The sequence below is a fragment of the Juglans microcarpa x Juglans regia genome, chromosome 1S, assembly GCF_004785595.1.
Source record: "Juglans microcarpa x Juglans regia isolate MS1-56 chromosome 1S, Jm3101_v1.0, whole genome shotgun sequence".
NCBI lineage: Eukaryota > Viridiplantae > Streptophyta > Magnoliopsida > Fagales > Juglandaceae > Juglans > Juglans microcarpa x Juglans regia.
This window is the reverse complement of record NC_054595.1, coordinates 15,542,207-15,565,211: the sequence shown is the minus strand read 5'-3', so window position 1 is coordinate 15,565,211 and position 23,005 is coordinate 15,542,207. Positions and strand designations below refer to the sequence as shown.

General features: G+C 42.4%; 1 long non-coding RNA gene across 1 annotated transcript; it reads right to left on the bottom strand.

Moving 5' to 3' along the window:
* Window positions 1–1,459: 1,459 nt before the first annotated feature.
* Window positions 1,460–20,935, bottom strand: LOC121246137. Its single transcript, XR_005937059.1, has 3 exons — window positions 20,924–20,935; window positions 16,828–16,834; window positions 1,460–1,663 (listed from the first exon to the last, which is right to left on the bottom strand). It is a non-coding gene; the product is annotated as an uncharacterized LOC121246137 (long non-coding RNA).
* Window positions 20,936–23,005: the final 2,070 nt, after the last annotated feature.

The following is a 23,005-nucleotide window of genomic DNA, read 5'->3' as shown; positions in this document are numbered from 1 at the left end:
TTTTTGGTACCGTATCGTACCGGCCGGTACCGGTACCGATAATATGCCCATTCTGTACTGGTCAAAATACTGAGTGTACTGGCCAATATTTGATGTTTCGGCCGAAATTTGTATTTCGGCCGATACGAATTTCACAGCTGGGTTGATGGCATTCTCGAAATTTCAACAAACACTTAGGGGCAAGTTTGGACTTTCACGTAAACATAAAACTTAGGTTTTCTGAAATCTGAATCATCTCTTTTTCGGTTTCGCATTTCATTGTTGCCCAACCATTTCCTTCAGTCGGTTTCACGCAGTAGTGCAGCACTTAAGTCCCAGACTACCAACCAGCGGCCCAGCAGTCCGTCAGCTCGCAGCCTCGCACCGTCGTCTCCTCCGTCTCGTCGCATCGCACGTAGCCATCCTGGTAGGACCCCATATTTTGTGGCCCAGGGCCAAACCACTAGCCATGTCAGCTACATGCTAGCAACCTTGCCAGCAATGTCAGCCATGCACATGGCCCATACCATGGGCTAGCCTAGCCCACACATGGGCTCATGCATGCCATGGGTCAACTTGGCTCATGCCAACTATGTTATTGTTTATTGTTTATTTTAATTTAATTATTTATTTTTCAAGAGACCTATTAAGGGTTTCCAAATTGTAATCCTTATAAATAGGACCTTTAGTTTTTGCATTGGAATCTTTTAGCAAATTCCCTAGAGGAGGATTATTTTGTTTAGGAGATCAATAATCAGTGCTAGGCACTTGGACTTTTTGGGTGCAATTCGTGAATCCCAAAAAGAGGATCACACCTTGCAATTCGTGAATAGGTGTGATTCATTTATCTTGTTCTTGCAACTTGGTGCAATTCGTGAATCCAAGTTGTTATTATATTTGTTTTTATCAAGTTATCAATTCATGAGGTTTATTTCAACTATTGTGCAATCCGTGAATCATTAGTTGATTTGTTTCCTTTTGTTCATTCAAGTTCTTAAGTATTTTATTTTGTTCTTGAATATTCATCATTTTATTCGTGGTATTCATTCTTTCATTGCTCATTTGATCTATCCCATACCATATACTCGACCACCGTATTGTTTGTCATTCTTTCCATAAGTTTGTCCACCTTCCATAAATTGATTCTTTCATACAACTTGCCCTAGCCGCCACTCACTCATACCATATTAGTGTTCATCAACTTTAGGAACCCTAATTCCTTCCATATCAATCCATATAACCCATAACCTCCACCTTCCATATTCGGCTACCACAAAGCCTTCATCCATTAAATCTATTAATATAGCCAAAACCCTAATTGCCTTATATCTTCCCATACAAACACTTACCATATTCGGCCACATCATAAGCCTTTCCTCCATAAAACCCTAGCCGCCCACCTCAAGACCTATAAGGTAACTCATTCCTTTTAGGAGTCTTGACTTCCTCACATTCAATTTCAAATCTCGTTTCAAATCCCTTAATTTAAGGAATTGACAATCACATTCAATCCCTTAAATCACTCTTCCTAAAATCTCTCTAGTCAACTATTGACTTGTCATCCTAGTCCAAATTTGAATTACCCTCTTCCCTCAAAGATTCTCTCCATCTTGCAAACCTTCCATATCCATTTCCAAATCATCCAAATCTAGCCAACCTTCCAAAGACCAAATCAACCCTAATCCTACCATACCCATTTCGGAAACCCTAGTTGCCTTATACCCAAAACCCTAATTTCTCACACTTCCACCTCATTCCCAAACCAACCCTAAGCCAACTCTTCCCAATCTCGAAATCAGCCCTAGTCACCCCACAAAACCCTAGCTACACTTCATAATACCAACCCTAATTACCATCCAAGTGGCCCAAACATCAAGGGCACCCTTCAAGCCGTCCACATTGCCTCAAACACTCATAATCATCACTTAGATCATCCAAAACCCTAACCTCACCTCACTCATCCAATCCTAGCCCATCATCTTGGTGCCACACTCAAGGACAAGTCACAAGCCACCCACATTGATTTGCCCTCCCTAAACACTTAGCCTACCCAAGTTCGTCATCATCTTCATCATTCCATCACCCAAACACCAACCCTTTGTGGAAGGCCAATCAAGTTGGCAAGGTCACTTGGTCATCACCATCACCAAGGCAAGCTCTTGGTCCTTAGTGTTAGGGACAAGACCGGGGTTCCTAACACATCCACCGCCCTCATCTCGGTATTTCTTTTGTTTATAACTTAATTTGATTATTTTTTTGTTACTTTTTTTATAAATAAATGAGAATTGTATTTTTATAGATGTTTTAGATTATATTGTTATAGTGTTTGTTTGTATTTTTATAGATGTTGTAGATTATATTTTTATAGATGTTTGAATCTCTAATCAATTTAGTAGCTTTAATCCAGTTTTACTAAAAAATAGTTCTTTATCCAAAAGAGAATGCTAAACTAAATAGTTTAGATTTGATGAGTTTCTTCTTAATGGCTTACTTATAAGTGTTAATTTTTTATACTTTAATAGTTAAAAATTTCTAGTTTCCAATCAACCGGTAGTATGAGTTCAACTCCAACACTTGCTCTTGTAAGATCAGAAGATCCAGCATGGGCCCATGCACGTGCAGTTCCAGGGGCAAGAAATAATACTGAATGTTTATATTGTAATAAAATAATTAGAAGTGGCGGGATCACTCGGTTGAAGCATCATCTAGCTGGGATTCCAGGCGATGTAGAAGCATGTAAAAATCTCTCTGAAGATGTAAAATGGCAAATGAAGGAGTTGCTTGATGAAATGAAAAAAAGTAAAGAGAAGAAAAGAAAAATAAGGCCAGAGAGGCGATATAGATTTAACATCTGATGATATTAATGATAGTAATAATATGAAGGGACAATCTCAACTTTCAAAAGGTGGGGGGAAGTCGAAAGAATCTGGAACTGGAAAGTCAGTGGGGGGATTGAATAGATTTTTTGCTCCAAGAACAACTTCTGATGCTCAACCTTCAATTAAGAGTTCTATGTGTTAAAATGAAATGGTTGTAAAAGCAAAGATGGTTGTAGCACGCTGGTGGTATGCTGCTAATCTGCCTTTCAATGTGGTTCAATCCAAGTTTTATCAACCAGCTATCGATGCCATGACTGCCATTGGACTAGGACTCAAGGGCCCTTCTTTATATGAGTTGAGAGGAAATTTGTTAAAGATGGTTGTGGATGAGGTTCAAGATTACTTGCAACAAATTAAGAAGGTTTGGAATGAGACCGGTTGTTCACCAATGGCAGATGGTTGGACAAACCAGAAGCAACAATCAATAATCAATTTTCTAGTTTATTGTCCGAGAGGTACAATGTTCTTGAAATCTATTGATACATCTGGTCTTAGAAAAGATGCTGAAACATTGTTTAATATCTTTGATGAGGTTGTTCAAGAAATTGGAGATGAGAATCTTGTGCAGTTCATAATGGACAACGATGCAAGTTATAAAGCTGCAGGAAAAAAGTTACAACAGAAGTATGGCTCTTTCTACTGGTCCCCATGTGCATCTCATTGCATAGAGTTAATGTTAGAGAATTTTTCTAATCCAAGATATTTTCCCCTTATTGATGATAATATAAAAAAGGCAAAAAAGATAACAAAGTTCATCTATAACCATGGTTGGGTTTTGGCATTGATGAGAAAAGACTTTACCAAAGGTCATGATTTGTGTCGTCCTGCAATTACAAGGTTTGCGACAAATTTTTTAAGTATCCAATACTTGCTCTTGTTTAAGAAATAACTCAAGCAAATGTTTACTTGTGATAAATAGATTCCATCAAGTCATTCTAAGAGCAACATAGGGAAGGAGATAGCCGAGGATGAAAAGCCTACAATGCGATACTTATATGATGTAATGGAAAGAGCCAAAGAGAACATAAAAGCAAGATGCAATAACAAAGTTAGTTTATTCAGTCCATTCACCAGGATCATTGATTATAGATGGGATAGGCAGCTTCACAGTCCATTACATGCGGCGGGTTGTTTTCTTAACCCTAGAATTTACTATAGCCTCAACTTTAAAAATAAAAATGATGTTGTAAGAAGCTTCAACAGCTGTGTTATGAAGATGGAACTTAATCCCGATAATCAAGACAGGATCATTGCCGATCTTGACTTGTATAAGAATACACTAGGTGAGTTTGGACATTCTTTAACAATCCACCAGAGTGATAAGATTAATACAGGTATTATCATTTATCAATATCATTTGTTAAATAGTGTAACTTTGTACTTTAAATTTCGTCTTATTTTATTTTTACTTGTATTTAATTAATAATTTATAATTGCATTATTGTTATAATTGCAGGGTGGAACCAATTTAGTTGCGAGGTTCCAACGCTACAAAAGTTTGTTGTTCGAGTACTAAGTTAATATTGTGGTGCAACTGGATGTGAGAGAAACTGGAGCACATTTGATTTTATTCATTCGAAGAAGAGAAATAGATTAGTGCATAAACATTTGAATGACTTAGTATTTGTTTGTTATAACTTGAAGTTGAGAGAGAGGTAAATTTTTTTAATACTAATGTTTTCACTGTTGAAAACTATATAATATTTTCACTTATATTTGATTTTATTTTGACAAGAGCATAAAAAAGGGAAGAGATGCTTAGATCCAATCAATCTTGAAAACATTGATTTGATGGAAGAATGGGTGGGTGAAGAATCTGAGCTTCTTGATGAAGAAAATTTAGATTAGACAAGTATTGAGGAGCCATTAGCCTCACTAAATGAGGAAGACAATGATAATGTTGGTGTTGATGTTGATGACGGTGATGACATTGATGAAAATATTTTGATTAAAATATCGAATAATGATCCTTATTGTCTTTTTAATAAGGATGAGTATTTTTTATGACGTGGTGACGTTAATGATTTTATCATGATAATGTTGGTGTTTATAACTTTATGTTAATTGTAACTTAAAACTTAAGACTTGTATTGAGAAGTATTGAGTTTATGACTTATTTTGTTATTATTTTGGAATACAGTTAATGCTTGTATATATATAATTTATTCAAGTATAAATTATTTTGAAACGGTACACAAAATAGTACCGATACCGAAATAGTATTTTGAAATGGTACACGAAACGGTACCGGTACCGAAATATTTCATTCCAGTGCCTTGACTGGTACGACTTCTGGTACGGTATTCAAAACATTGTACGAAACGGAAGAAACGGAACTTTGGGCTCTGTACATGTTATAAATAGACAACGTACTGCATTGGGTAAAAGGGCACGCAAACGGCGAAATCAACACAGAGAAAAGAAAGAAGTAAGCGTCGTAGTAGGGAAGAAGAAACAAAGAAAAAATTAGACTACCTCCAGTATTGTAGTTATGTTTAAGTTTTCAAAACACTGTAAGTTTGTAGTTATGAAATGATAGATTTCTTGAGAAAAAAAAGAACAGGAAAGGAGGGCTTTATGTCCTTGAAGCTAGATATGAGAAAGGCTTATAGCAAGCTTGAATGGAATTATTTGGTAGCAGTTATGAGGCAAATGTGATTTGATAGCAGGTGGATCAAATTGGTAATTCTTTGTTTGCAGACTGTCTCATTCTCTATCTTGGTAAATGGAGAACCACTGGTACCTATTTTTCCATTAAGAGGAGTCAGGCAGGGAGTATCTCCCTACCTTTTTCTACTTTGTACTAAAGGGTTGGTCTCCTTATTACATCAAGCTGAGCAGTCCAGTAATGTAAAAGGAATCAAGATATGTCGAGGTGCTCATATAGTGAGTCATCTGCTATTTGCAGATGATAGTCTATTGTTTTGCAAGGCATCTCTCAATGAAAGTGAAGCAGTGCACAGAATATTGGAGACTTATGAGAAGGCATCAGGTCAGAAAATTAACAGAGACAAGACATCAATGGTGTTTAGCAAGAATGTTAATCCATCTACTCAAGCAGAGATACTGTCCCACTGGAATATCCAAGAATATCAGTAGTATGATTAGTATTTGGGGCTCCCACCAACGATTGGCAGATCTAAAAGCAAAGCCTTCTCAGACATAAAGCATAGAGTGTGGTAGAAATTACAATGTTGGAAGGAGAAGCTCTTGTCACAAGGTGGAAAAGAAGCGTTTATCAAAGCAATGGCCCTATCCATCCCTACTTACTCTATGAGCTGCTTTAAACTCCCACTTTCTTTATGTAATGAGCTGGAACAAATGATGGCAAAGTTGTGATGGGGTCAGAAAAGGGAGGAGAAGAAAATACATTGGGTTAGTTGGCAAAACATGTGCAAGCCTAAAGGTGCAGGTGGTATGCGGTTTAAAAAACTGAGTTGTTTTAATGATGCACTTCTTGCTAAGCAAGGATGGAGACTCATGTGAATGGAAGACAGACTATTATATAAGGTGTTTAAGGCTAAATATTTTCCAAACAATAGTTTTCTGGAAGCTAAAATGGGTTATAACAACTCCTATGCATGGAAAGAGATATGGGTTGTGAGGTCAAGAATGGCTCAAGGCTACAGATGGAGAGTTGGGAATGGGGAATAAATTAATATTTAGAATGATTATTGGATTCTAGGTTTCCAAAATTTAAGGGCACATAGGAGAGAAAGGTGTGAAAGAGTTAATGAGCTGATTGATCTCCATAGCAAATGGTGGAATGTTCAAAAAGTAAGAAGAATGCTACCTCCTACAGCAGCAGATGCAGTTTTAAAGCTGATTATAAGCCCTTCAAGTCACCGAGATAAAATGATTTGGGACAGGTAGAGAAGTTGAAAATTCAGTGTGAGAAGTGCTTATAAACTGTTTAAGAGTATGGAAGAGCATGCACAAGGAGGGGCCTCAAATGCCAGCAGACAAAGGCAGTTCTAGAAGAGCCTATGGAGCATGAAAGTACCTAACAAAATTAAAATATTTGCTTGGAGGGTTTGTAGGGATAGTCTACCAACAAAATCGAATTTGAGCAAGAAAAATGTTGTTTTGAATGACATTTGCCAACTTTGTTCTAAACCAGGTGAAGACATGATTCATGCTCTATATAAATACCCCCAGTTGTTAACAGGTTGGATGAAGTTCTTTCTAGATTTACAAGTCCATGATAGAAGTCTAACTTTTGAAGACATAGCCAAACAGGTGCAAGACAGCAAGAAAGAATGAGCATTAGAAAGATTTTTCTTGTTAGCATAGGGTAGCTAGTATAGAAGAAATCAATGGCTATTTGAAGACAAAAAGCTTTCTCCAAAGGAAATTTTCAACCAGACTTTGAGTCTGCAGCAAAGTTTTGAGGAAGCAAAGGACAGATCTAGGAGTAGTATGAATACCTGATTTAAATGGCAGCCTCCACCACAAGGTGTTTTTAAACTTAATATCGATGGAGCCATTTTTCATGAACAAGGGTATGCTGGAATTGGCGTGATACTTGGGGATTGTGCAAGGGAGGTTATCATGACAACAACAAAAAAAGAGGTAGCAGTTCAAGAATCTTCTGATATAGAATTGTTGGCTATCTTTAGAGGCTTACAATTATGTCTACCACTAGGAATACACCATTTGATCATTGAAAGTGATTCTCTCTTAGTGGTGAAAGAAGTTCAAGACTTACAACAATCTGATTCATTATTGGGAAATCTGGTTTTAGATATACGACAGATGATGCAAAGATTTCAGAATTGCACAATAGAACATGTTTATAGATTTTTAAATGTTGCAGCTCACACACTTGCTAGATATACAAGAAATGTTGATGATTTAATTGTTTGGTGGGAGTTTGTTCCCCCGTGTATTCAGCAACTCATTTGGACTGAAAAGTCTATGTATTTTTCCAGTTCATGATGAAATAAAATTATGTCTTCCCTATCAAAAAAAAAATACTGTAATTTTTATTTTTCTTTAGTTTCTTTTCAATAATACGTTAATGTTTATTTACATTCACTTTTTAGAGTTTAATTTTATGAACATGTCTAGTTAAATTTTCAATTAAGGTTGAGGATGAAACCTCATTGAAGATTAAAAATATTATTTATGAGATTGACTTTTTTCTAATTATTTGTACGTTCAACGACCTATTATTCTTACTTAATATCAATTGAGAGAGATAGAATTCTTGATATGATTTCAGTCATGTTTTGCTCATGATCTAGAATAATCTTAATAAGTTGATTGCTTGATTCATAATTTTGTTAAAAATAAAATCTTATATATTTTTTGATTTGTTTTAACAGATACAAGTTAAGAATGAAGTTTATTTCCCCTTTTGGGTTGTGTAGGGTTTCTTCCCCTCAGGGACCAAGATGGCTAGTAAATAGCCTGACGTAGAGACAACGAAGGTTAGAGGGCCGAGTTGAGCCTAAGAAGGCCCTTCAAATACAGTTATTAGTCACGTCACTTGGTCAGACCACAGCTCACATCGCCGGACAACGAGCACGCTGCATTAAATGGACAAAGGGACCCGCACATACGAGTGTAAGGAGTTCGGTCCAAACAGAAAAAATCGACCAAACTGAACCATTCGATCCAGAATAGACCAGACCGAACTCCAGACTGGTCAGTCTCAGTCCCATAAATTATGGACGAAGAAAATTTGATATGGTCACAGGGTCTATAAATTTTGGACTTGACAGAACTGAACTCCTATATTTATTTTAAAAATATTTTTAATAATTTAAATATTATTTTTATATAGTAATTATAAAATCTAATGATGTAATTTTCATCTAATTTATTATCATTTGACCATATAAATATTTTTTTTAATAAGTTAGTTACATAATCCACATTAATAATTCACCTAATTTTAATTTAGTAATTTAAATAAATTTTTTTATTAATTTATTTGAAAAGAAAAAGAAGAAAAAAATAAAAATGGGCCAGACTAAACGAACGGAACAAACCAGACCGATAGCTACCAATCCAATCCGGTCCGGTCAGGGAAAAATGATGGATGTTCGGTCCGGTTTGGTCCATCACCCCCCCCCCCAAGGGGGACCACGACACCCCTACCCACATGCAATGACACAGCAGGATGTCCACCCATCCCTCTAACCACGATAGGGCTCGCACCTCCCCCTCACCTACAACAAGGGATAGACTGGAAACCCACGAACAATATGGCAAGGCGACAGTTGACATGAAAAAGGGAAACCCTGCCACTAGTACATCGCTCGATATGCCCTTGCATGATCTGCTTGCAGTGGGCGGCGACCACCATGACCAAGTATCTAAACACGTCCCGGGCTCAAGTAAAAAAGGTTGAACTCTTTCTTCAAGCTCTCTCTCCACACAAAAAGATTATTCTGACTTAGGAATCGGAGGTGTCCCTCACCACCTAAGCCCTTATCTCAATGGATCTTGCAGGTCTTCAAGAGGAACAGCTGGATTGCCTAGGCTACGAAACACAGCATCAATAGTGACTTTGTCTGTGGGATCAGCAGATTAGCTTATCATTCGTATGCCGGCAACAATACGTTCACAAACCATGTGGACATGATAAAGAAGCTGACAAAAAAGGTGTGAAGCCTCCAACAAGAAAACAAAGTTCTACGAAAGTCATGGCGGCACCACTCCTGCCCAAGTTTAAAGTCCCTCAGATGGAGATGTATGACGGGTCTAGAGACCCTCTTAAGCATTTAGTGACGTTTAAAGCCCATCTAACTCTTCACAGATTCTCGAGCGAGATGCGTGTCGAGCTCTTCTCCTAACATTGAAAGGCGCAGTGAGGGGGTGGTTTGGGTTGTTACCCCAGGGGTCCATCGACAAGTTCGGAGAACTAGCTCGCCAATTCTTAACATAATTTATGGCAAGTAGGAAGAGGAGGCGACCAGCAGCAAAACTCTTGATTGTCAAGCATCACGACGATGATAGTCTCAAAGCGTACCTATCCTAGTTCAACAGAGAACGGATGACGACGGATGAAAAGGACGAGAAACTCACCCTACTACCCTACTGGGAGGTATCTGGCTTAGAAACCCGTTCATGTAAGACTTGGCACTAAAAACCCCCACCACGCTGTGGGACTTCATGCACTGTGCAGATAGCTTCATCAACATATAAGACACGTTGCGGGCCTAACGGCTCCTAGGAAAACTCAGCTCGAACAGGCCAACACGAAGGCCAGTGGGTCGGCAAAAGGGAAGGCCCATGAAAGGAACAAGAAGGACTTGCAGGACGCTGAGCGAGGAGGCAATTGGTCGGCCAGGGCGCACAATGGGAAGCACATGCATGCCAATCTGACAATGCAGGAGGAACGTATGCCTGTCCCTAGAGAAATAGCTCAACAGGCCCAAGAAGACCAATGGTATTTCACATACCACAACACCGACAGACACTAGATTCAAGATTGCTACACCTTGAAACGAAGGGTGGAGGAACTTGAACATTTGTTGGCCCAACATTCCATGGGGGATTGACGTCCCGTGTACGTGGAAAATGGACGTGCGAGGCAGCAACGAAGTGAAAGTCCTAAAATGGGTAGGACCAAGAGAGAGGCACCTTGAAATCCACCACGCTGAGCACCATTCCGACCATCAAGTCCCTTGGGCAAAATTCGTACCATAGCTGGGGGATACGCAAGTGGTGGCCCAACCTCATCAGGACGAAAGTCCTATGCTCGCAGAGCCCGATGCAAGGAAGTATTCACAATAAGAAGAACCTCAGCTAGTCAGAAACGTCGCATAGGGGGTGTCGTTATTATGTTCGGCGAGGAGGACGATAAAGGGGTCATCCATCCCCATGATGACGCTCTAGTTGTAACCATGTAGATTGCAAACTTTGTGACACAAAGTATCCTGATCGACAACGGCAGCTCCGCTGATGTCCTGTTCTCAGATGCGTTCATCAAAATGGGGATCAACCCCGATTGTCTACGCCTGTCCCCAATGCCGCTCAAAGGGTTCTCCGAGGATAAGGTCTAGCTGATTGGCACAATCACCTTATCAATGTTGGCTGGAAGGAGCCCAGAACCTTCGCAACCATGACGAACTTCTCGGTGGTGAAGGCTTCGTCATCATACTACGCATTATTGGACGGTCTACTTTGAACAACTTGAAAGCGATCACGTCGACTTATCATCTGAAAATGAGATTCCCCACCCTGTTTGGAGTAAGTCAAGTTAAAGGTAAACAAGTGCTTGCTCGAGAGTGCTATGCCCAAGAATTGAGAGAGGGGGGACAGGAAATGCGGACACTTATGGAAATAGTCAACGCCACAGGGCCTCCACCACCGCCTAGTCTAAATGGCCAAGATGAAAAGGTCTAAGATGAACAAATGCTCTGGAAAGCAAAGCCGAATAAACCCCTTGAGTTAGTTCCCGTGGATCCTGCAAGGCCGGAACACCGAGACGTGTTCACCTTGAGCCATGAGGAGATGTTTGGGATTGAAAACACGGCCATTGAGCATCGCCTGTGTGTAGACCCTGAGGCCAAAAGGGTCTAACAGAAGCGCAGGAGTTTTAGCACTGAGAAGTATGCCGCCATAGGCGAAGAAGTTGATTTTCCTCTAGCAGCAGGGTTTATTTGGGAACCACACTACCCCGAGTGGTTGGGAAGAAAGCAAATGGCAAGTGGAGAATGTGCATAGACTTCACTTACTTGAACACGGCTTGCCCAAATGATAGCTTCCCACTGCCTCGCATTGATTTAATTGGTTATTCCACAGTGGGCCATCATCTTCTTAGCTTCATGGACGCCTACTCGGGGTACAACCAAATCTGAATGAGTCCAGATGATGAAGAAAAGAATGCTTTTATCACAGACCGAGAACTCTATTGTTATCGAGCTACACCCTTCTGGTTGAAGAACGCGGGGGTAACTTACCAACGATTGGTCAACCAGATGTTCAAAAATTAAATCTGCCGCAACATGGAGGTGTACGTGGACGACTTGCTAGACAAAAGAAAAGAGCCTGTGCAACACTTAGCTGATTTGCGGGAGGCCTTTGCGGTCCTCCAATGGTATAAGATAAAGCTCAACCCGTTGAAATGTACTTTTGGAGTGGAGGCGGGAAATTTCCTGGGCTTCATGGTCTCCAAGTGGCGAATTGAAGCCAGCTCGGAAAAGGTTCTGGCAATAATTAACATGCCTCCTCCTTGAAACATCAACGAGATGCAAAGATTGGTCGGGTGAGTGGATGACCTGAACTAGTCCAACTCCCACTCAACGGATAAAAGCCTACCATTCTTCAAGGTTTTGAGGAAGGTGCAAGGTTTTGAGAAGTTGAAGGAGTATCTATCTCACCCACCACTCCTTAGTCAGGAGGAATCGGGAGAAGATTTGTTGTTATTCCTATCAATGTCACCAAGCGCCATATCGGCAGTCCTTGTTCGAGAAAGGGAGGGCCTACAGCAGCTTGTTTACTACACAAGTCGTGCATTCAGAGGAGTTAAGGCGAGGTACCCACTGATGGACATGATGGCTTTCGCCTTGGTGATCGCCTCCAGGCAGCTGAGGCCCTACTTCCAAGCTCACCCTGTGAAGGTACTCACAGACAACCCCTTAAGACAGGCCTGCAAAGACCGGTCACTTCGGGCTACCTGATGGACTGGACCATCAAATTGAGTAAGTTCGACATTGAATATTCCCTTGGCACGACGATAAAAGGGCAGGTGCTGGCAGACTTTGTGGCCGAGTTCACTGGCTTCCCAAAGGTAGTGTCGATAGCACCCGCAGGAAGGCTCTGGCAGGTCTACGTTGATTTCTCATCCTACAGGGCTGGTGAGATGTGGGAGTGCACATTGTCACCGAAGCCAACGAAGAACACAATTATACGATCAAGCTCGCCTTTAAGACGGCCAACAATGAAGCTGAATATGAGGCATTGCTAGCCGGACTGGCGATGGCCAAAGCGTTAAAAGTAGCGGAAGTGGAAGTCAGAGTAGACTCCCAAGTGGTAGTCAGCCAGGTACGAGGCGAGTTCACCACCAAAGGCAAAAAACTGAAAAATAACCTTTAGTTGGTGGGAGAGGAGCGCGATTTCTTCCGCTACTTCCATATTCAACAAATACCGAGAAAAGAGAACCAAGAGGTGGATAAGCTAGCGCAAATAGCCTCGTGACAAGAAGACTTGGACCTACCAGAAAACGTGGTGACTTGAACAGTGGACTTTCCGGCCATTAGGATCGAGGTCTCTGGCATTGGCCTCGAAACACCGAAGTGTATGTTGGATATAATGAAGTACCTTAACACCAGTGAGTTGCCAAGGGATAAGGAGGAAGCTTGGAAAGTCAAAAACAAGGCAGAACGCTTCACAGTGATAAATGGAGTCCTGTACAAAAGGGGTTTCTCCGAACCACTCCTCAAATGTGTCTTCCAAGATGAGGCCCAATATATATTGGCCGAGGTACACGAAGGTGTCTGCTGTAGCCACTCAGGAGGTAGAGCGTTAGCCGCAAAGGTAATGAAAGCAAGGTATTGTTGGCCCCATGCCCTCAGAGATGTCCGAAGTGCTAGGCGCACGCACCAATCCCGCAAGGCCCACCATAAGAGATGACGTCAATCATGTCTCTATGGCCGTTTGCGCAGTGGAGGTTGGATCTAGCTGGACCACTTCCTTCAGGCAAAGTAGGAGTAAAGTTTGTAGTTGACGCAATGGATTACTTTACCAAATGGGTAGAAGCGAAAGCCCTGGCAACTATCATTGTTGCACCTATCACGAGGTTTCTGTGGAAATCTGTGGTGTTCCACTTCGGCATCCCCAAAAGCATAATATTGGACAACAACTGTCAATTTGACTCCTCCCACTACCGAGAATGGTGTACCGAACTCGAGATCAAGTATAAGTACTCTTTCCCAGGCCACCCGTAATCCAACGAGCAAGTCAAGGCGACCAACAAAACCCTAATGGGAATCCAAAAGAAAAAGCTGACGGACCAGAAGGGAAGATGAGTCGAGGAACTGCCAAGGGTCTTGTGGATGTATCAAATGACCATCAGAACTCCAACAGGAGAAACACCATTTGCCTTAACTTACGGCGGTGAGGCAGTATTACCGGTGGAAGTGGGGGTGTCATCCTACCGAGTTGATCGATTTGACCTAAATTCCAGCGACGAAACACTGAGAGAACAATTGGACATATTCAAAGAAAGGAGACAGGAAACCGAGGTGCAGACAACAAGCAACAAGAGGAAAGCTAAGCAGTACTTCAATAGGCGGGTCAGGCCTAGATCTTTAAAAAAGGTGACTTAGTGTTGAAGCAAACTGGGGTCACAATGCAAGAAGAAGGGCAGTTGGGACCGCGATGGGAAGGCCTTTCATAGTAATAGCGAGCAACCAACCAGGATCGTACCGCCTGAAGGACGACAAAGGGAAGGAGCTCTTTCACCTATGGAATGCCGAGCACCTAAAAACTTACTTCCCCTGAGATTGTAATTCGCCAATGTATATGTAATCGCCAAGTTATGGAAATGAATGTGCATTTCTCACAAGTTATCTCCCTTGAACAAGCGAAACACCAAGCCAAGCCCCTTGACTAGCCACCAAGTCAAGCAGGGCACAAGTCTCCTAACTTGCCCGGCTAGTCGTAAACAAGTCCCTTGAGTTGCCAACCTTCGTACCACCAAGCCAAGCCCCTTGACTCACCACAAAGTCATGCCGGACATCAGTCTCCTAACTTGCCCAAACAGCCAGTTGTGTCCAAGTCTCTTCACTTGCCGACCTTCATGCCACCAAACCGAGTCTCTTGACTCGTCATGAAGTCAGGTTGGGCACAAGTCTCCTCACTTGCCCTGCCAATTAGACACAAGTCCATTGACTTGTCGACCTTCATGCCACCAAGCTGAGTCCCTTGACTAGCCAAGAAGTCAGACCGGGCACAAGTCTCCTAATTTTCCCAGACATTCAGTCAAACACAGGTTCCTTGACTTGCCGACCTTCGTGCCACCAAGCCGAGTCTCTTAACTCACCACGAAGTCGGGCCAAGCACAACTCTCATCACTTGCCCAAACTGCTAGTCGGACACAAGTCCCTTGACTTGCCAACCTTCGTGCCTTCAAGCCAAGTCCCTTGACTCGCCATGAAGTCAGGTTAGACACAACTCTCCTGACTTGCCCAAACGGCCAGTCGGACACAAGTCCCTTGACTTGTTGACTTTTGTGCCACTAAGTCGAGTCCCTTGACTAGCCAAGAAGTCAGACTGAGCATAAGTCTCCTAATTTTCCAGGACATCCAGTCGAACACAAGTTCCTTGACTTGCTGATCTTCATGCCACTAAGCCAAGTCTCTTGACTCGGCACGAAGTCAGGCCGTGCACAACTCTCATGACTTGCCCAAACTGTTAGTCGAACACAAGTCCCTTGGCTTGCCAACCTTCATGCCTCCAAGCCGAGTCCCTTGACTCGCCACGAAGTCAGGTCAGACACAACTCTCCTGACTTGCCCAAACAGCCAGTCGGACACAAGTTCCTTGACTTGTCGACCTTCGTGCCACCAAGCCAAGTCTCTTGACTAGCCAAGAAGTCAAATCAGGCACAAGTCTCCTGATTTTCCCCGACGGCTAGTCGAACACAGGTTCCTTAACTTGCCAACCTTCGGGCCACCAAGCCGAGTCTCTTGACTAGCCACAAAGTCAGGTCAGGCATAACTCTCATGACTTGCCTAAACGGCTAGTCGGACACAAGTTCTTTAACTTGCTGATCTTCGTGCCACCAAGCCAAGTCTCTTGACTCGCCATGAAGTCAAGTTGGACACAAGTCTCATAACTTGCCCGGCCAATTAGACACAAGTCCCTTGACTTGCCAACTTTCCTGCCACCAAGCTGAGTTCCTTAACTCGCCAAGAAGTTAGACCGGGCACAAGTCTCCTAATTTGCCCGGACGGCCAATCGGACACAAGTCCTTTGACTTGTCAACCTTCATGCCACCAAGCCGAGTCCCTTGACAAGCCAAAAAGGCAGATAGGGCATAAGTCTCCTATTTTGCCTGGACAGCCAGTAAAACACAGGTTTCTTGACTTGCCAACCTTCGTGCCACCAAGCCGAGTCTCTTGACTAGCCACGAAGTCAGGCCTAGCACAACTCTCATGACTTGCCCAAACTGCTAGTCAGACACAAGTCCCTTGACTTGCCGACCTTCGTGCCTCCAAGCCGAGTCCCTTGACTCGCAACGAAGTTAGGCCAGGCATAACTCTCCTGACTTGCCCGAACGGCCAGTCAAACACAAGTCCCTTGAGTTGTCAATTTTCGTGCCACCAAGCTGAGTCCCTTGACTCACCATGAAGTCAGGCCAGGCAAAAGTCTCTTGACTTTCCCAGACGGCTAGTCAGACGCAAGTCCCTTGACTTTCCAACCTTCATTCCACCAAGCCAAGTCCCTGGACTTGCCATGAAGCTAGGCCGGCACAAGTCTCTCGACTTCCACAAGCCCTAGATTAGTCCCTCGACTCACGGGTAGGCCAATTCTCGGGTTAATGGTTAACACTCACAAGGAATTAAATCCAAAGCAAAGACAATTGCACAAAGAAAGAGAGATAAATGTTGGAAGATGAGTGGATTTTATATTATTTACAAAGAGACAAATTACAACAACCCATGGCTAAAAAAAAGAGGAAAAATTACAAGAGGCCCCTAAGACTAGGAGTGAGCAGGAGGAAGATCGGGAAGGGCACAAGTCACCAAGTCTTTGCCCAAGGTCTTTGCGAAGCGGAATGCCCGCAGGTCAGGTTCAAGAGAGGCTAGGTTGGGGACTCTCAAGTCGGCCGGGTAGGTGGTCCCTCAAACTCTCATGGCCCTCCTTATAGCCATAGCCCCAGGCTAAATCCTGGACATCTCTGACCTTCTTCAACTGGGAAGAGATGTCCTCCCAACAGGACTCTTGGGCTTGGATTTAAAGGTCGTGGGACTGGATCGCGTTGCATGTTGTGGTTAGCTCAGACTCAAAACCCTTAATCTGGGCGGCGTGCTTATACAGGGCCTCCCTTTTATTCTGCACCGACTTGGTCAACTTAGTATACTTACTAGTCTGCCAACTATGCTGCCTGACGTCCATATTGTGCTGCTCGACCAATCATGATTTCTCCTCGCGAAGGGCGTTAAGGGATCCCCTAACTTCCTTCAGCTCCCCTTCACGCTTGTCCAGCAGATTCTGAAACCAGTCCCTCTCCTCCTTTAAGAGTTTGGCCTCCTAGTGAGAATGTCCCGTCTTGGCCCACGACTTAGTGAAGTCGTTTGTGAGGAAGGCCACCTCCTAGTGAGCCTTAGCTAGCTTACTCTTCCGTCGCTTGTAGCTGGCCTCCAAGTCAACTACATTCTCCACCACGACATCTTTCTCACAGGACGACTCATCTGCCTCCTATTTCGCCTTGCAAACCTCTAGGCAAGCAAGGATGATGAGAGACCTGAGTGCCCAGACCTCTTCCTCAAGCTCCCTCTCTCCTCCATGATCAGAGCAGCCAACTAGTTGGCCCCCTGAAAAGTGCGCAATGTGAAGAACAAAAGTGAAGAGAAGTCAACCAGGAGTAGTCAAACTACGTCCAACACAAATACCAGTGAAAATACCCCCACAACTTTTTGGCCTCGCGTTCAATGGCCTCAGCCCACGTAGCGTCAAAACCAGGACTCGTTCTCCTGGGATGGCTCTCCCTAGGGAGGACTAGCAAGCCAACTCCACCCAATTGCCAAAAGGGTGGGGAACCCATGGGGTGGATGCGCGAGAAGGGCCGACACCACTGGAACCTCCCCCATCAGCTTTCACTCCACTCAAAGCAGGCCAAGCTTCTGTTGTCTCCTCGGACACCATTAGGGGAACGTCCCCGGCAACTTCCCCATCTAGGCTCGTCGCTCCTCGGTTGATGTCCTCAACCTCGAGAGTTGTTGTCTCTACCAAGGGAGGTTCTAATGACCTGCCAGCCCCCTCACTCTTGGGTTGCACATAATAAGTCATAACTTTTTTTTAAAAAAGGAAACTTCAATTCGTTGAACTCAAACAATACATGATTTGTCAATAGAGATGATAGGAAGAACGTCAACGGGTCCCTCCTCCATCGATACATGCTCAAAGTCTAAAGACAATGCCAGTTTTACAGCTACATGAGCAGCTTGGTTTCCTTCTCTGCCAATGAATGAGAGCAGCCAACTTGGATGCCATGACAAAACTATCTTGATGTCTTCAATTACTTGCCCTATCCAAGAGGAATCTACTCTGGTAGTATTAATAGAATCCACCATAGCCTTAGCATCCCCTTCAAGTACCACCTACCTAAATCCCAACTCATGACATAAATTAACAGCTCTTAGCAAAGTGTAACTCTCAGTAACATAAGTAGATCTTGCAAACTTCATTGGAGCAACAAGCACAACATCCACATCTCCCCTGTAATCTCTAATCACAATATCAATCCCCATCCTCTCCCCCACTTTGTCAAAGGCATCATCAACATTCACCTTAAACCAAAATGTAGCTGGTGGCCAAAGGCATGTGGCCTGGTTGGCATAACCCCCAACCTCCAAAATGGAGGTCTGGAGTTTGAGACCCCCCCCCCCCCCCTCTCACAACTCAAACAAAAGAAAAAGATGTAGCTGGTGGTCACCACCCTTTCAGGTGTATTACAACTCTTAAAGTGGGCTAGTTTGTAAGCTTCAAGATCCTGTATTGCCAAATTAAACACAATAGTAGAACCTCTAAACTTATTTTCAAAAACTAACTCATTTCTCCTACTCCACAACTGATGGGAAACTACTGCAATCAAGTCCAAGCTATCATAACCGAGTCTAGTAATGAGATTAGACCACAAAGTTGAAAACTCATCATAATTCATTCTCCACTTCCTAACTAGACTTCCTCCCCCCCCCCCCCCAATACATTAGTTGTTGCTAGACACCCCCACAAAACATGAATGATTGACTCCTCCTCTCTGTTGCAGATTGGACAAATTGAATTCTCCACAATTTGTTTCTCAAACAGATTACCTTTGGTAGGTAAGATGCCATTGAGAGCTTTCCACACTAGTTGTTTGATCTTACCTGTGCCTACTAAGTTCCACATTTTCCTCCCTTGTTCCTCATCCTGGACAGCTCTTGAGGACTCCCCACCCATTTATTTTTTCTTCACCAAATCAGCATAATAAGCACTTTTCACAAAGAAACCCCCTTCTCTGATAAACCCCATATAATTTTATCTTCAGATCCCCTTGCACTAATAAGGATGCTGCAAATACTGTGAGCCTCTTCTTGACTAAAAACTACATCAATCACCTCTTTTTTTCAAGTCTTGTTCTCCTCATCAATTAAAACATCCACTGTGGCATTAGACTGAAGCTTGTTAATGGGAGTCTGGATCTAAGAAGTAGAGGGACTAAGCACCCATTTATCCCTCCAAACTCTAATACTCTTTCTATTTCCAACCCTCCAAACTTATCCATCTTTAACCAAATCCATGACTGACCATATGCTCCTCCATATATGAGATGGACCATAGCCTAACTTGGCATCCACTAGCTGACCATCTTTAAAATATTTTTCTTTATATATACGCGCCACCAAAGAAGAGGGCTCCTGAATGATTCTCCATCCTTGTTTAGCAAGCAAAGTTCTATTAAAATCGCTAAGATCACAAAAGCCTAGCCCTCCCTTGCTTTTTGATGTACCAAGCCCATCCCAACATTTCCAGTATATACCCTTCCCATCTTTTTTATGACTCCACCAAAACTTTGCAAGCATGGCTTCAATTTCTTTAAGTAAGGACCTTGGTAATCGAAACACACTCATAGTATAGGCTGGAATTTCCTACAATACACTCTTGATGAGTATTTCCTTCCCTGCTGAGGATAACAAATTTGTGAACCCCTTCAGCATGTTGAGAAATAAACAACTTTGGAGCCACTTTAGTATTTGAGCTAAAGAGAATAGAGGTCTTCTGTTTATTAAGGGCTGTTCTAAGGCATCTTCATATTGCTTTAGAATGTGAAGGATATTAAACCATTCCTCTTGTTTTGATATACAAAAAATAACACAATCATCAACAAATAAAAGATGGTTGATCCTTATGCCTCCCCTTTAGACTGCAACTCCTTTTATAAGTCCCCTTAACTCAGCTTGTTGTAGCAAGACACTAAGCCCCTCAGCACATATCAAAAACAGACAAGGGGATAAATGATCCCCTTGTCTCAACTCTCTTAAAGGCAAGATAACATCACTTGGGACCCCATTCACTACCACTGAGTAACTGACAGATTTAACACATTCCATCAACAACTTTATCCACTTCCCACCAAAACCCAGCTTCTCTAACATAGCCTCCAACAAATCTCATTCCACCCTGTCATAAGCCTTAGACATATCTAATTTGATAGCCATTCTACCTTCCCTTCCATTCTGCCTTGACTGCATAGTATGGAGAAGTTCATAAGCTACCATGATATTGTCTGTAATCAACATACCAGAAATGAAAACACTTTGGTTCCAATAAATTATGGTTGACAGCACCAATTTTAGTTTATTTGCCAAAACTTTAAAAATCAGCTTATACCACACATTACATAAACTGATTGGTCTAAATTCATGTACTGATTTTGGAGAATTAACTTTAGGATCTAAAGCTATGAGGGTATGATTCAAACCTCAAGACATATCCCCACTTCTAAGAAACTCCAGCACTGCCTGGACCACATCAGTGCCCACAATTCCTCAATAGTCTTGAAAGAATCCTGCACTGAAACCATCAGGCCCCCACTTCTAAGAAACTCCAGCACTGCTTGGACCACATCAGTGCCCACAATTCCTCAATAGTCTTGAAAGAATCCTGCACTGAAACCATCAGGCCTAGGAGATTTGAAAGGGGGCATTTGTTTTAGGGTAGCTTCAACTTCCTCTCTGGTAAAACCTCTATCCAATTGCTCCCTCATTTCTAATGCGATTCTCTGATTTGCTCCATACATACATTGCTAAATATACCTTCTGGTGGGTTTTAAGGATTGAAATACCTTAGAAAAATTAATCCAAAACCGTTTTGCAATCTCCAACTTAGTTGACAAAAGGTTACCCTAGCCATCCACCACCTTCTTAATAAAATTCCTTTTCCTTCTTTGATTAACACAAGTATGATAGAATTTAGTGTTCCTATCCCCTTGTGCCAACCAATGTTTTTTGGCCCTTTGTTTTCACCTTGTATCTTCTGGGTCCAACAAAAACCCTAACTAACTTTGCAACCTTTTAAACTCCATCATGTTTTCTGCATACTCATTCCTTTATAACTGACTTAACTCTTTATTCTTTTCTCTAATTGTTGTTGTTCTTTCTTTAATTAAGTCTTTACACCATTTCTGAAGCCCTTTACTACATCCTTCAAGTTTCCTTTGCAAACTCTCCAAGTGATTCAACAAACCAACCCCTCTCTGCCATGTTGATTCAATTGTGTCACTGCAACCCTCTTCCTTGCTCCAACTAGCCTCATACTTGACATGAAACAAACTCCTTACAACATGACCCCTCCCATGCACACACTCAAGAAGGATAGGCTTGTGATCTGAGCAAGCATAGAACGGTCAAGGTTTCTACTATAATTTCAAGAAAACCTTCCATCCATTTCTCATTAGCCAGGGCTCTATCTAGCCTTTCCTTAGTAAAAGACTCATCCTCATGTCGATTACACCATGTGTATTTTGGCCTTGCTTAATAACCCCCCTAAACAATCTCATCCGATTTTCACTCCCTAGTCTACCACCCACCTTCTCATCATTGCACAACACCTCATTGAAGTTACCTATTAGACATCATCCCAAGTTCACGGGCTTAAAAGATTACAATAGCTTCCAAGCCTCCTTTCTCTGATTAGTATCATGATTCCCATAGAAACAGGTGATCAACCATCTTGAGTCATCATCCTCACTCTTAATAAACACATTGATATGCCTCTGAGAGAAGTTCACTAGCTCTAAGTGAACCTCCTACTTCCACATAACCACCAAACCCCCACTTCTCCTCACTGCATCTACCACTATACAACCCTTAAACTTAGCTTTCCTAGCAATGTTTGTTGCACGCAATTGAGTCAACTTGGTTTCCATCAAGAAAACCACATCAGGACCTTTAGCCTTCACTTGTAAACAAAGGCTTTGAACTATTCGGGGGTGCTTCACTAGACATAACATCAGAACACAAGTTTGCAATCCTCTTACCCTTATTTGCACCTTCATTAACACTGCATGGACCTCATTCAAAACCTCTGCAAGTCTTTTAGTACCAGATAGAAAAACTACCTCAGTACACACATCCCCTTGACCACGAGCCCTATGCTTCCACTTTCTGCCACCTTTGAGAGATTTTTGGTTTACCATTGGAAGAGGTCCCTCCAATTCCTTCTGTTTCTCCTCTTCACATAACTGACTTTCTGTTAATAAGCTACCCTTCAATAAATAAGTGGCATTGGGCCCATTATCCATACAAGTCTTCATAGTGGCCCTTCCCATGTCACTGAGCTCATCTTGGCCCATCTCCTTTGTAACGACTTCCTGCCCACCCTTCCCTTCTTCCCCATTTAAAACTCCATCACCCTTAAAAAGCATAACCACTTCCTGCGATAACTACTCTTGTATCCCTTCATTCTCGCCTATATTCAAACTCCCTCCAACATTGCCTGCTAAATCCTCTTGTAACGTACCTAATTAAGTTGTTTCAACATTAATGCCACACATTCTGCTAGTTCCATACCTATCTCTACCATCAGAATTCCTGAACTGCCCCTAGCCTGAATCCTTCGACAGCCACCCATCGACAATGCTACCAAGTTACCAACAAAACCCTCCACTTCTCTTGTCGTCATTTCCATCACTGGATCCTTTGAAATATCCTCATGACCACTAGAACTAGCTTCTATAGAGGTAAAGGGAGACCTCCACTAGTAACTGTCCTCAGCACATAACCAACAACAAAATTGAGTACTAGAACTATTATCTGAACCTGTTCCCCAGCCCCCCTTCGAACAACCATTCACCCCATGTACTATCCATCCACAGTTAAAACAAATCTTCAGAAGTTTTTCATATTTGAAATTGAGTCATACCTTCTTGCCATGCGCGATTATAATCCTTCCCCTTACAATTGCTTCTGCAACTGCACCTCCACC